General features: G+C 44.2%; 1 long non-coding RNA gene across 1 annotated transcript in view; it reads right to left on the bottom strand.

Moving 5' to 3' along the window:
• The window catches only part of LOC112621799, a 29,525-nt gene extending 16,477 nt beyond the window's left edge, over window positions 1-13,048 (bottom strand). Inside the window, exon 1 of the long non-coding RNA XR_003118773.1 lies at window positions 12,806-13,048. This is a non-coding gene — a long non-coding RNA (uncharacterized LOC112621799). The remainder of the gene's footprint in view (window positions 1-12,805) is intronic.
• Window positions 13,049-14,331: the final 1,283 nt, after the last annotated feature.

Raw genomic sequence — 14,331 nt, 5'->3', positions numbered from 1 at the left:
TAACAGCACCAGAAACTTCTTTTTTCAACCCCCCAGGCCATTTTTCCCTCTCTTGTAAAAAAGATTTAGGTTCCCCGCAGGGGTTGAGCCAAGGGTCTCTCTTGTCAATCTTTAATCTGGACTTACCGGCATCAGCATTGCCCTCAGCTTACTCATTGCAATCTTTGCCCTCTGATGTGTTTTTTTTTTAATTTATCCAATCTGGGATAAATACAGAAAACTGGTTTGGGGCCCTTTAACATTGTGGGGCCAGTGGAGGCTTCCTTGGGTTCACCCAACTTTTGACAGTGTTAAGACCTTTGTTTTGGCTGGGCGTGGTGGCTCACGCCTATAATCCCAGAACTTTGGAGGGCTAAGGTGGGTGAATAACTTAAGGTCAGGAGTTCGAGACCAGCCTGACCAACATGGAGAAACCCCGTCTCTACCAAAAATACAAAATTAGCCGGGTGTGGTGCCGCATGCCTGTAGTCCCAGCTACTCAGGAGGCTGAGGCAAAAGAATCGCTTGAACCCAGGAGGCTGAGGTTGCAGTGAGCCGAGATTGTACCACTGCACTCCAGTCTGGGCAACAGAGCAAGACTAAATCTCAAAAGAAAAAAAAAAAAAGACCTTTATTTTAACTCCATCAATTTCCATTTTATTCTGTGCCAAAAAGAGTCAGTCTCTATAAAATATTTGAAGAGATTTATTCTGAGCCAAATCTGAGTGACGAATGGCCCGTGATGCAGCCCTCAGGAGGTCCTGAGAACATGTGCCCAAGGTGGTCGGGGCACAGCTTGGTTTTATAGATTTTAGGGAGGCAAGAGACAGTAATGTAATACCTTTAAGAAACACATTGGTTTGGTTCAGAGAGGCAGGACAACTCAAAGCCGGGCCTTCCAGGCTACAGGTAAATTTAAACATTTTCTGGTTGACAATTGGTTGAGTTAATCTGAAGACGTGGGATCAATGGCAAGGAACGTTGAGATTAAGGTAAAGGATTGTGGCGACCAGGTTTTATTGTGCAGAGGAATCTCTCAGATAGCAGACTTCAGAGAGAGAGCAGATTGTAAAATGTTTCATATCGGACCTAAAAGGGTACCTGGCTCTTAGTTGATTATCTCCTGGATCTGGAAAGAAATGAAGGAAAACAAAGTGGGAAGGGGAATCTCTATAGAATGTGGATTTTTCCCACAAGAGACTTTGCAGGGCAATTTCAAGGGATGGCAAGAAAATGTATTTTGGGGTTAAATATTTTTTTCCTTGTCTCATAATGTTATGCCAGAGTCAGATTGAAAAGTAAGTCACAATATACAGGGTTAAATAAAACCCATCTGATGAGAATTTATGGTTTGTAGAACATGACTCCCCAGACCCCTTAAGTAGGAATTTGGGCAAGATAAAAGATAAGAACTTAGTCCTCAATTCATTCCATTTCTTAGTAATTATCTAAAGATTGCCACCCTGCTGGGATAAGCCCCAGGACTCTCTCCTCTTTCCTCTTAGCTTCATCTATCGATTTTTAGAAATTTATTTACCTTATTTTTATTTTAGTTTTTAAATTTTTATTTATTTATTTATTTTTGAGACAGTTTCACTCTTTCACCCACGCTGGAGTGAAGTGGCGAGATCTCAGCTCCCTGCAACCTCCATCCCCCTGGGTTCAAGTGATTCCCTGCCTCAGCCTCCTGAGTAGCTGGGATTATAGGCACCTGCCACCATGCCTGGCTAATTTTTTTTTTTTTTTTTTTTTTTTTTTTTAGTAGAGACGGGGTTTCACCATGTTGGCCAGGCTAGTCTCCAACTCCTGACCTCAGGTGATCCACCCGCCTCAGCCTCCCAAAGTGCTAGAATTACAGGCGTGAGCCACCACTGCGCCTGGCCTATTTACCTTATTTTTAAATAACCATTTTAAAATTTCCACTTCCCTTTGATGGATTCTGACTGTTCCTTTTGCCTTTTCCCTGCTCTTAACTAACCTTGTGGTTTTATCAGCATCTGTAAGACCCATGAGAAGAAGCCAGCTGCTTCATCTGAGGTGCTGCACTTGGCATTTATAGTGGAATCAGACTGTCCCCTTCTCAGGGTAAACAGACCTTCCAGTGCCTTTTACCTGGTCCCCCAGGCTGGCTGCTCCCTCAGGAATACCCTCCTGTGTGTCTGGATTGTATATACCCAGCTGCAATTGTTCAGTGGTGAGTATGGGTCCTGCGTCAACCCAAACATGCTCTTCCCCTCTGCAGCATTTTAAACCAGAGACACTGTTCCCAAATTAGTCACGCTCACAATCCATTTTCATAAAGGTTCTCCAGGGAGCTGATGATCCAGACGTACAAAATGGAACAATTCCTTCACACTCCCCTCTAGTTTCAACAGTTGCTTGGTTTTTCCCTTCCCCCACATTGACTATCTTCTTGGTAACTACAGGTCTCAAAGGTAATTTCTTTTGTTCCTGGCATAATTTTCCCCTTTGTGGGTAGCTTTGAGGCTGATGATCTGAGCTCAGACAGACCCAGATCTGAGCTTGGTCCAGCCCCAAGGCCCAACCCAGCACTCTCTTCTTTTCATTTTGAAACAATCTGTAAATATTCTAGATAAAATTGCTTTTCCTTTCAGCAAAAATCACACTTTTATAACCTTTACCAAACACCCTCTAAGTAATCCCAATTTCTGCTGAAAACCCTAGGATTAATTTAATATAACATGACTTTAAGATCTTAAATTCCTGAAGAGAATTTTAAAACTGGTTTTATTTACCAAAGATTACTAAAATCGCGTGCGCTAAAAGGCATTCAAGCTAGCATCTATTTTTCTGATAAAATATTTGATTTAAGCATGTAAATGTTCTCTTTCATATATTTTGGTAGTGTTAGGAATGCAAAATGCTTGTTCCCTGGTGCCATAAAGAAATAGCACTTGAGGGCCGGGCCAGTGGCTCACGCCTGTAATCCCAGCACTTTGGGAGGCCGAGGTGGGCGGATCACGAGGTCAGGAGATTGAGACCATCCTGGCCAACACAGTGAAACCCCGTCTCTACTAAAAATACAAAAAATTAACCGGGCATGGTGGTGGGCGCCTGTAGTCCCAGCTACTCAGGAGGCTGAGACAGGAGAATGGCGTGAGCCCAGGAGATGGAGCTTGCAGTGAGCGGAGATCGTGCTACTACACTACAGCCTGGGCAAAAGAGCGAGACTCTGTCTCAAAAAGTAAATAAAATAAAATAAGAAATAGCACTTGAACATAAATTTAATTCTCTCAGCAAGGCAATTTTCACTTTCTGCAGAAAGGGTACACTCACCAGCAGTCTTGCCACAAGAGTACACCTAAGAAAGGAAAAGCAGATGTATTTGTCCCTTATGGATTTTGGTCATCCTTACTGCTGTGTCCTGCATCCATTGGCTGGAGCTGAACCTCACAGCCTAAACTGACACTTCACTTGCTAACAACCTAAAACTTTCTTAACTAGGTAAAGGCAAGGGAGAGCAAAGGAAAGGAGGAAGTTGCTTACAAAAGATTTAAAGAAGCAATAACGTTTCCAAATAAGGAAGGGGCATAGGCTGTGAACTGGAACGTGCCTGAGAGCATGTCCAACAGCTACATAGGATAGGGCTTAACAAAGAGTTATTAGCACAAAGCAAGGAGGCTTGAAGAAAGTTAGTCTTTAAAAGAAACTATTATTTCTAACACTGATGATTTATTCTTTAACAAGAAGGGAAACTTTGAAGAGGAACTTTTTACTTTCTACACTAGTGAAGTATCACATACGCATGACACATAGGTAGACGTAGCAGACACAGCAGCAGATCTTACACATTTAATAAGATTTTTCTTTTGCCATCTTTTAAATATTCTCCCTCACTTTAGACTGTTAATCTCTCGAATTGCCTGTTTCATGGCCTAAACAAATGTTAGGGAGAAAATTCTAAATCTGCATCTCCTAAGACAGGACTCTGGGGAAACAGGTGGAAAGGAACAGAACTTCAATCTAAGCAAAAGCAAGATCTGTTACGTACACGTCAAGCCATTGTCTTCTCCGTAGATAAAGTTTCTAGTGGTTTCAGTACAGAGACAGAGATGCCCTTACAAATGGAGATTCCCCCTAACGATGTACATTTCCTTTACAGAGAGTTTTGAAGGCTGATTCGTTAGATTGGCGGTCTTTTCAATTTAGCTTGTTTCTTAATTAGATTACTGGCTTTAGGATTGAGCCCTTTAAGGACCAGAACCAAGAAAGCATGCAGATTTTAGGACCTAAACCATGACTTTCTTTTTCAGACGTGCAAAGACCCAAGTAGCCCCCAGAGCAATGACGGTTTCCAGGGCACGACTATCCTGAGCCACCTCCAACACTGTGGCTTTCACCCGCCATCAACCACCAGCCATCACACACATCGAGGTCAAGTCCTCTCACAGTGCCAAGCAGTCTCTAGTGCCCTACGAACAGTCAACGAGCCCAGTAACACAGTACAAGAGAGCACAGTCCTAGACCTGAGGGGAACCTGTCTGCTTACAACTTAGGACACCACGAGGAAAAACAGGCTCCTCCCAAAGAGAGGAGACTGGTGCCTTTTCCTGGTTCCCCAAGGATCCTAGGCTGTCAGAAATTTCCTTGTTTAGGTCCCTCATGTGTCATTGGGGGTTGCAAGAGGAAAGAGGGACAGACAGAAGCAAACAGAGAAACAGGGTTCAGTCAACTGAGAAGTTTTACAGAGAGCAGAGGCCTTAAAGCAATAAGCAAGCCAGGCACAGTGGTGCAAGCCTGTAATCCCAGCACTTTGGGAGGCTGAGGTGGGTGGATCACCTGAGGTCAGGGGTTCAAGACCAGCCTGGTAAACTCTGGTGAAACTCTGACTCTATTAAAAGTACAAAAATTAGACAGGCACAGTGGCAGGTGCCTGTAGTCCCGGAGGCTGAGGCAGGAGAATTGCTTGAATTTGGGAGTTGGAGGTGCAGTGAGCCGAGATCTCACCACTGTACTCCAGCCTGGGTGACGGAGCAAGACTCTGACTCAAAAAAAAAAAAAAAAAAAAAAAAAGCAGTAAGCAATAGGCATGCACACATATACAACCCACATGGCAGATTGAACCAAGTTAGCTTTTGACTGCCAAGCTCTTTTAAAAACCTTTTCCCAATTGTAATTCCTACCAAAGCCCTTTTACTTTGCCTCTGCTGCTGGCTGAGCTCCATCACCAAAGAGGCACCCCCTAGAAGCAGCCGTCCACAGCAGTAGCTGCTCACCACCCTTCCTTACCACTGGGTGATGGACGGCTCTCAGCTAATGATTGCTTTCAGCATGCTAGCATTTTAGAGGCATCACTGCACTCACACACATGCATCTAAAAGGTGACCCATGCTGCCTGGGATTTCTCCCACAGATGCTTCATTCCCTTTGCACATTTCTTGGTCTCTCAGCCCACGTTTTACAGTGGGCAGGTCTATGCCAACCAGCCCCAAAGTCCAAAGAAGCTGAGAGGCTGACACATTGAGTTTCTTAGAAAGAAATGTTTCATAGGGACTTACAAAGAGAAGCCATATCTGTGTTTCAGGTGGCAGCGAGATGAGATGGTGGATCCCTAGCCCTCAGCCCCAGACGCAGAGCTTATATAGCATAGGGAGGAGTGGTTCAGAAGGAATGTGCCGGATGGTTGAAGTATGATAATGTCAAGGTTGTTTGACCTAAGGGCAGGACTTACAGTGAGTAGCTGCTCTTACACAGGGAATGGGAGATAAACTGGAAATCTTAGAGGCCTTCCCAGAATGTTAATCATAAGCCAATGTAAACCAAAAATAAAATTCTAAGCCCCCCAACAATCTGAATGAATGCCTCCTCTTGGCCAAGGGCATTCCAAAGTTAACCTGAAAGGCTAGTTCAGGCTGTGATGGGAAGCAGGAGCCAGACATACCTCATTATCCCCTCCTCCCTTTTGGCATTACTGATACAACTGGTGACAAAAGGAATCAAACTCTGTAAAATATTTGAAGAGATTTAGTCTGAACCAAATATGAGTGACCAATGGTCTGTGACACAGCCCTAGGGAAATCCTGGGAACACGTGCCCAAGGGAGTCAGGGTGCAGCTTGGTTTTATACATTTTAGGGAGACATGAGACATCAATCAAATATAGTTAAGAAATAAGTTGGGGCCGGGCATGGTGGCTCACACCTGTATTCCCAGCACTTTGTGAGGCCAAGGAGGGAGGATCACTTGAGGTCAGGAGTTTGAGACCAGCCTGACTAACATTCTGAAACCCCATCTCTACTAAAAATACAAAAAAAAAAAATTAGCCAGGCGTAGTGGCGGGCACCTGTAATCCCAGCTACTCAGGAGGCTTAGGTGGGAGAATCACTTGAACCTGGGAGGTGGGGGTTGCAGTGAGCCGAGATTCCGCCATTGTACAGCCTGTGTGACAGAGTATAACTCCATCTCATAAAAAAGGAAGAAAGAAAAAAAAGAAACACATTGGTTCAGTCCGGAAAGGTGGAACAACTTGAAGCTCAGGGGTTGGGTGGTTATCGGTAGATTAAACATTTTCTGATTGGCAGTTGGTTGAAAGAGTTAGCAATAGAAAGGAATGTCTGGGTATGATAAGGGGTTGTGAAAACCAAAGTTTTATCATGCAGATGAAGCCTCCAGGTAGCAGGCTTCAGAGAGAATAGACTTAAATGTTTCTTATCAGACTTAAGGTCTGTGTTGATGTTCATGCTGGTGGATACAATGAGGCATGTCTGACCCCCACTTCCTGTCATGGCCTAAACCAGTCTTTCAGGTTAAATTTAGAATGCCATGGCCTAGGAGGAAGTCCATTCAGATGGTTGAAGGGGGCTTCAAATTTTATTTTTGGTTTATAGAACAAACTTTTTAAGTCTAATAGGAAACATTTACAATCTACTGTCTCTGAAGCCTGCTACCTGGAGGCTACATGATAAATCCCTGGTTTCCACAACCCTTATCTTAACCTACACATTCCTAAGTCTTTCAATAGTAACTTAACTCTTTCAACGGATTGCCATTCAGAAAATCTTTGAATCTACCCATGACCTGGAAGCCCCCACCTTCCCATTGTTCCACCTTTGCATTCCAAACCAATGTACATCTTTCATTTATTTGATTAATGTTTCATGTCTCCCTAAAATGTATGGAACCAAGCTGCACTCAGACCACCTTGAACACATGTTCTCAGAACCTTCTCCGGCTGTGTCACAGGCCATGGTAACTCATATTTGGTTCAGAATAAATCTCTTCACATATTTTAGAGTTTGACTCTTCATCAACACCAATATATTAGTCCTTTCTCACACGGCTATAAAGATACTACCCGATGCTGGGTAATTGACAGACAAAGGAGGTTTAATTGACTCACAGTTCCACATGGCTACGGAGGCCTCAGGAAACTTACAATCATAGTGGAAAGTGAAGGCGAAGCAAGGCACATCATACATGGCAGCAGGAAAGAGAGAGAAGGAAGGGGGAACTGCTACTTATAAACTATCAGATCTTATGAAAACTCACTCACTATCATGAGAACAGCATGGGGGAAATTGTCCCCATGATCCAATCACCTCCCACCAGGTCCCTCCCTCAACACGTGGGGATTACTATTTGAGATCAGATTTGGGTGGGCCACAGATTTGGGTGGGCCACGTATCAACCAACATGGCAGATTAGCATCCAGGCTGGAGCTGCTGTGGCGTCCACAGCCCTCTGTCTCAGTGCCGTAATCTCTGGTGTATAATAAGAAAGATTTATGTTATTTCTCATTCATGCTCCATGTGTACTGCAGTAGTTTTGGGGGCTTTTCTCTCACTCTGGGATCCAGCCTAATGAAACAGCCACCACCTTAAAGGTTGGAAGAGACCATGCCTCAGGGACCGAGACCTCTGATGCACATTACTTGCACTCACAGCTCATTGGCCACAGCAGCCATGTGACCCCACCCAACCACAAAGCTGCACAGCTTATTGGCCACAGCAGCCATGTAACCACACCCAGCCCAACCACAAAGCTGCACTTGTATGAGAGCAAGACCAACTTCTTCAGAGCCAGTCACTCAAAGGGGATTTCTTAGAAAGGAATTCCCCCGGGTTGGTTGACGTCTCAGAAAAAGTCAACACTGGCTAGGACTTCCAGTACAATCTTACTCAGAAGCAGGAAGAGCAGCCATCATTGCCTCAAAGGAACATTTCACTTTTAATTATGATGGTTTCTGTAGGTTTTGGGGCATATATTTAGTCAGATTAAAGAACTTTCATTGTAGTCTAATTCACTAAGAGTCCTTTTTTTTAAATTACAAGTGTACATTGAATTTTATTCATGCCTTTTTCCTCATCTGAGATGGTTTAATCCTGTCTTTAATGGTGTAAAACTACTCACATTTCATTTCTCATTATTAATTTTGGTAAGTATATTTCTATTGTATATTTGTTTTCTATTATTTCTGTTCTTTTTTTCCTTCCTTCTACTTTGTTTGTATTTGTTTTTGTTCTAACTTCTTTTTTTGAAACTAGGTCTTGGTCTGTTGCCCAGGCTGCAATGCAGTGGCACAATCATGGCTTACTGTGGCCACCACCTCCCAGGTTTAAGCAATCCTCCTACATACCTATATATGTATGTATATGTATAATAGAATGAAAATATAACGAATTTAGAATTGTTATATCTTCCTGGTGAATACAGCATCCTTCTTTGTCTCTAATAGATTTGTCTCCAATAATTTCATGTCTAAAGTCAATTTTGTCTGATATTAGTATATGTACATTAGCTTTCTTTTTCTGAGTATTGCCATGTTATGTTTTTTCCATGATTTTATTTTAAGTCACTTTTATTCTTACATTTTAGGTATTGTGGAATGCAGCAAAGCAATGCCTAGAGAGAAATATTGAGTCTTAAATGCCTTTCTTCAGTATAAAATTTTTTTCTTAACCAGTATTTTTTCAAGTATTGTTTCTGAGTATTCTTTTCCACCTCTCCTTTTCAGACTCCAGTAAATATTTTTTAAAACTTCTTACAGTATCTTCTACGTTTTTCAACACCTCTTTTGAATGTTCAATTTTTATGTCCCCATCCATGCTTCATTCTGGATAGTTTTTGTTTAGTTTTGTTTTTTTAAGACAGAGTCTCGCAGTCACCCAGGCTGGAGTGCAGTGGCACGATCTCGGCTCACTGCAACCTCCACCTCTCAGGTTCAAGGTATTCTTTTGCCTCCGCATTCTGAGTAGCTGGGATTACAGTACAAGCCACCACATCTGGCTAATTTTTTAAAACATATTTTTGGTAGAGATGGGATTTCACCATGTTGACCAGGCTAGTCTGGAACTCCTGACCTGAAGTGATCTGCCCACCTCAGCCTCCCAAAGTTCTGGGATTACAGGTGTGAGCCATTGTGCCAGGCCTGGATAATTTCTTTTAATTCATTTTCAAGTTCACTAATTTTCTTATTAGCTGGCCTAATGTTCTGTTAAACCCATCCATTGAGTTCTTAATTTCAAAATTATATATTGCAGTTCTTAAATTTGTATATGAACTTTTTCAAATCTGTCATGTGTTTCTAAAATAGTTTAATGGTCTCGCCTATTTAAAAGCTTTACCTGGTTGGCTGGGCACAGTGGCTCATGCCTGTAATCCCAGCACTTTGGGAGGCCGAGGCAGGTGGATCACTTAAAGTCAGGAGTTCAAAACTAGCCTGGCCAACATGGCCAAACCCCATCTCCAGTAAAAATATGAAAATTAGCCGGGCATGGTGGCATATACCTGTAATCCCACCTACTTGGGAGACTGAAGTAGGGGAATCACTTGAACCCTGGGGTCGAAGGTTGCAGTGAGCCGAGATCACCCCACTGCACTCCAGCATGGGCAACAAAATGAGACTCTGTCTCAAAAAAAATTAAAATAAAATAAAAATAAAAGCTTTACCTGGTTAATTTCAATAACTGGAGCCCATGATGGTTGAATTTTATTGTTCTAGTTTCTATGGGTTCTTGTCCACACCGTCTTTTCCTTTTGTGTGTTTGCTTATTTTAGATTGTATGCTAGACATTGCATTTGGGAAAAAAAAAAAAAAAAAAAACATTTTGTAGAAATAATTTGCTGATACACTCTTTCTCTGAGAATTTTTGGTAACTACCAAGCAACTGGGTATATTCACAATCTGGAATCATCTTAATCTAATTTTAGAAATTGAGATTTTTCTGGACCATCAAGATATCTGAAAACTGAAAAAGTTCTTGAAATGATTTGTCTATTTCCAGCTTATCTTTTTTCCTTAGATGTAATTCTATAAAGTTCTAATGCAAAGAAGAAGGGTTGCTAAGACCCCCACCTCCAAAATTGGAGTGTCTCAGACTCTAAATTTTGTCCTTTATTTCTACGGAATGGCAAAAATGTATGGCTCCACCTCTTAACTATCTCTTCCATGACTAAAATCATTCCCAAAGGAATAATTGCCCCAAATACTGGATTCATTTGTCTGAATTTCTATCTTCTTCCTGATGTTGGCCCAGTAGATTTTTGCTATCTCACTAGCCCATCAGTATTCAAATTTTTTTTAAGTATTTTGTTCAAAAGTTTCTAGCTATCTGTCAAGAGAGGGTTGGTCCATATTGCTTAGTTCACCATGACTGAAAGGAGAAGCTTTATACTGTTATGCTCAGTAGAAATTTAATAATAGCTCTCATCTTCTTCTGACACCAGTATATCATAGCTTCGTATTTTCTCATTTTGACAGCCTTGTTGTGTTGTTCTATACACTGAATACAAGTGGGAAAAAACAATTTGGTCAAACTTTTTAAAAAGTTTGGATGCTTGAGCACAGACTAACCAAAAAGTCTGAATAGGTTGCATTCCAAAGATTCTGTGTCCATGGGGTGCCTAGAGTTCAGAACGCACGTTTCCATGTGTGACAGGCCAACCCACAGGAGCCCCTCGTGGGGATGAGCTACAGAGGCTACAGCAGTGGCCCAACTTCTGTGTTATGGAAGCAGGAAGTACAGATGGAAGGAGAACTACAGGAGAAAGAAATGTGCCCTCTCTCATGCTAGGGCCCCTCAAGCACGAAGGACCCCAGGAGAAAATGTCAGACAGGCCTTCCCTGGGGTTGGCATGTGCCCGCTCTAGTAGTCTGTTCTTGCACTGCTATAAAGAACTACCTGAGACTGGGTAACTTATGAAGAAAAGTGGTTGAATTGACTCATAGTTCTGCAGGCTGTACAGGAAGCGTGGCTGGGAAGGGCGGCCGCAGGAAACTTACAATTATGGCAGAAGAATGAAGGGGAAGCAAGCACCTTCTTCACGTGGCAGAGCAGGAGGAAGAGAATGAAGTTGAGGACGGGTGGTGCTACGCACTTTTAAACAACCAGGTCTTGGGAGACAGCACTGGGGGATGGTACTAAACCATTAGAAACCACCCCATGATCCAGTCACCTCCTGCCAGGCCCCACCTCCGACACTGCGGAATTACAATTCAACATGAGATTTGGGTGGGGACACACAGCCGAACCACATCACCCACCTCTCTGCATTCTGAGCACACTGCTTCCCTTATTCAAACTCTCCAGGCGTCCTGGTCCTTCCTGCGGTGCTTGGGACCCACTGAAGGGCCCCCATCCACCCTGTCCTCCCTGCTGAAAGTGCCCCATGCTTCCAAATCCAACTGTTCCCTCCGATAATAAAACCTCAAATTCTCTCATCGCCGGCCACCTCCGTTCAGAGTTGAGGGAGGGAAGAAACTGCAAACTCATACTAATCCCCTGCCAGTTTGTCTTAAAAGTTTTCAGAGACTCCTCTTACAACAGGTGTAACAAGTGAATTGATTGTTTCAGGCAAGGAAACAGAGCGGAGAGGAAGCCTGAAGGCAAAGTTGGGGGACTGATGTGGAGGCGACAGACAGTTGGAGAGAAGGTCACTGAGGAGTGGGCACCTCCACTGCTGCCTCCCTCAGCGGGGTCCTGCTTTTCCAGCCCTTCTCCCTCCAAATCCCAGGATTCTCTCAGGGCCAGAGCCAGGGATTTCCTTCCAGTGGTTCTGGGGGTGTCCGTGAGGTATTAAGGAGCTGCAAGTGACAGGGGACATGGGATAGGGGTGTGTAGGGGCTGCCCTAAGGCTCCTGGGACTCACTGGATTTATGAGAATTTATGAACTAGGCATCCTAACCCTGGGAGTCTCTGGAGTCATATTTTTAAGATTTTTTTGCCTCAGATACATCAAATATTTTATAGGCTACAATGTTGCTGCTTTTTTTCTTTTCTTTAAATCATCAGTTTAAAAATAAATTACATTCAAGTTTTCATTCCTGGCAGGGTGCAGGGTTCGGCCGCCTACATTTGACTTTAACAGATTATTTCATTGCACTCAATTTTTCTATAAAACAGAAAACCTTCGTAGGTTGTTGCAACCACAAAGGGGAGGCTACTGTATAAGAGGGTAAAGGATTCTTAACACACCGCAGAGCCGCACAGGTCCTTATCGTTAGCCAGGCTGGATCCTGGCAACCACCTGGGACAGTCAATGGAGGGTTTTCTAGTTTACAAACGAAGAAAATGAGGCTTTTGGTCCTGGCTGCTCATCCAGGGCCCTGGTTGCCAGTACAGCAGGCCACGCTGGCCTAGGGTATTATCTGCGTGTCTCCATAACCCCCCTCGCGTGGTTGACAGTTTGTCTGATGAAAGCATCTTTAGTGGAAAACCACAGTCACCACGGGGCTATTTTCACACACCCAAACTTTGGAATACATTTTTGTTCCCAGAAAGGACTTTTCTGGTACAAAATAACACTTTTACGGCCCACTGCTGGTCTGGGCAGAATCAACTCCCTGATACCTCAGTTTCTGAACAGACCTTGGCAAACCCCAAGAGGAGTCCAGGCGAGAGGAATGGTCCTGTGTGGGCAGAGACGCCCCGGGCAGTGCCGGAGCTGAGCGTCCCAGGCGGACCCTGTTGCCCTGGATCTCCCCCAGGGTCTAGCCCTGCTGGCGGACCTGTGAGGTGTTCCTGAGTTGGGTTCAGATGTCCCCCCAGACCAGCCCTCTTACAGGCAAAGCCTGTCCCAGTGCTGGCCCGTACCTGTGGTCACAGGACCTGAGCTTCAGGGGATTTCGCAATTTCAGATGAGGAAGCTGATTAATGAGCAGCTCAGAACACGGACGCTGGGAGCAGAGCCAGGCAAGGCAACCTGCAGCCCGTTCCTGCCCCAGCAGATGGTCACATGGCCTGCGGGCTCGGGGCTGCACGTGATCACACGCAGTACACACACACACCACACACCACACACACATCACACACCACACATATACTACACACACACCACATACCACACACCACACACACACTACACACACCACACACACCACACACCACACACACACCGCACACACACACACCACACACCCCACACCACACACACCACACACACACACCACACACACCACACACACATCACACACCACACACACATCACACACCACACATATACTACACACACACCACACACACCACACACACACCACACACACACCACACACCACAGACACCACACACCACACACACCACACACCACACCACACACACAGAGACACACTCACACGGACACTCACACATTCACACTCACACAGACACACTCACACATTCACACACACACATATACACTCACACACACAGATGCACTCACACACATACACTCACACAGACACACACATTCACACTCACACACACATACACACTCACACAGACACACTCACACATTCACACACATTCACACTCACTCACACATACATTCACACAAGCACACACACACTTAGACACACACATTCACACATACACTTACCTTTACACATACACACACATTCACACCCACACACACATACACTTACACATTCACACACATTCACACCCAAACACACTCACACATACAATTACACGTTCACACCCTCACNCACCACACCACACCACACACACCACAGACCACACACACATCACACACCACACACACACACCACCCATCACACACCCACCACACACCACACACACCACACACACACCACACACACACCACACACCACACACACCACACACCACACACACCACACACCACACCACACACACATGACACACCACACACCACACACACCACATACCACACCACACACACAAACGTACCACGAATGCACACATTCAGACACACACACACCTCCCACACAAACACATACACCACACACACATAAACTTACCACAGATGCACACAGGCAGACACACACACCATGCACCACCCACACACCACACAGAAACACATATACATCACACACACAAACATATCATAGATGCACACATGCAGACATACACCATGCAAGCACACATACACCACACAC

The sequence above is a fragment of the Theropithecus gelada genome, chromosome 3 (genome assembly GCF_003255815.1).
Source record: "Theropithecus gelada isolate Dixy chromosome 3, Tgel_1.0, whole genome shotgun sequence".
Classification (NCBI taxonomy): Eukaryota; Metazoa; Chordata; class Mammalia; order Primates; family Cercopithecidae; genus Theropithecus; species Theropithecus gelada.
This window is presented reverse-complemented; position numbering and strand designations above follow the sequence as displayed.